General features: G+C 36.4%; 1 protein-coding gene across 1 annotated transcript in view; it reads left to right on the top strand.

The window, feature by feature from the left end:
* Positions 1-1,269, top strand: part of LOC101344436 (CUB and sushi domain-containing protein 1-like) — a 1,691,327-nt gene that overhangs the window by 1,415,099 nt on the left and 274,959 nt on the right. The window lies entirely within an intron of this gene.

Raw genomic sequence — 1,269 nt, 5'->3', positions numbered from 1 at the left:
AGCACATCAGCAGTTTATAATTCCTCACATAGAGATTAAAATGAATGAAATCACCTCCTAAAAGGTAAGATCATTCTTCAAGAACAGAAAAAAACTAATGTACAGTGATAGAATTCAGAATAGTAATTACCCTTGCAGGTGGTGTATGGACAGGAAGGGGACACAGGACAGACCTGTGGGTTGTTGGACGTGCTTTATATGTTACTTTTGGTGGTGGTTTTATGGGTGTCTTCACAGGCAAAAATTCATTATGCTGTGAACTTACAACTGTGCCTTTTACTCTGTGTGTGGTATTCATTAAAAAGAGAAAGGAAGAAGAAAGAGGTAAAACCCCATGCTTTATGGCAGGAAAAAGGATTTCCAAGGTTATTTCAAGAAGAACTCAAGGACTAGTTCAGTTAGATAAAATGAGCACATAAAGGGAATTTCTATTCCTCAGGGCAGCCTAACAACACTACTGGTAATTTCTGACCAAATAGGTGCTTTATAAAAAGAAAAAAGAAAAAGAAAAAAATTAGTACATTAAAAACAAAAACAACGGAAGAAAAGAAACAAACGGACAAAAAATAATGGCTTTGTATGTTCTCTTACATTCGTATTTCTAAGCTAATCTGTTGTATGACCCCATGAATTTCCCAGTTAAGGAATCATGCCTTACCAAGACCTAGCAGCAGCTGCTGGCGTAGAATAGGAACTTAGTCTGTGTTTCTAGAGTAAAGAAGTAAATAAATGAACAGCTGAACAATTTTAATGAAAAAATCCACAGCCTATTACATCTTTCTATTCTCACGTATTTTTACCCTTTAATAAGAAATATTGATTCTTCTCAGACTTCAGAAGTTATGCAAGAGCAGAGACTGTGGGAAGGAGGAAGTGAATATTTTGTGGCCTCCACGTGTAGGTTGCATAATGTTCAAGTAATGTTTTTTGCGTAGTCTTAATGTCTAAATTTAACAGGTTTAATTAAGTCATGTCATAATCCTCTTCAGTAGAGGATTAGGATATCATCCTGATATTTTCACTGTATTAACTTCATAATCATATTCAAAGTATGGGTTAGGTCCTGTGCATTTTCCTTGTTGAAAGTCTATGTTTATTTCAGATTTCATGACATATGGTGAAAGATGGGGTGGAGGGGGACTGCCAGGAGCATTTAGGTCTAGAGGAAAGATTACGGAGGTGTTGTTCTATCCCGTCTCCACTTTTAACCAGGTGGGCAAAACAGAAAAATAACTCGAAGAGTGTGGACCTCCATTTTGTCTGTATAAG

This window comes from Trichechus manatus, unplaced genomic scaffold (assembly GCF_000243295.1).
Source record: "Trichechus manatus latirostris isolate Lorelei unplaced genomic scaffold, TriManLat1.0 scaffold00234, whole genome shotgun sequence".
Taxonomy (NCBI): domain Eukaryota; kingdom Metazoa; phylum Chordata; class Mammalia; order Sirenia; family Trichechidae; genus Trichechus; species Trichechus manatus.
This window is presented reverse-complemented; position numbering and strand designations above follow the sequence as displayed.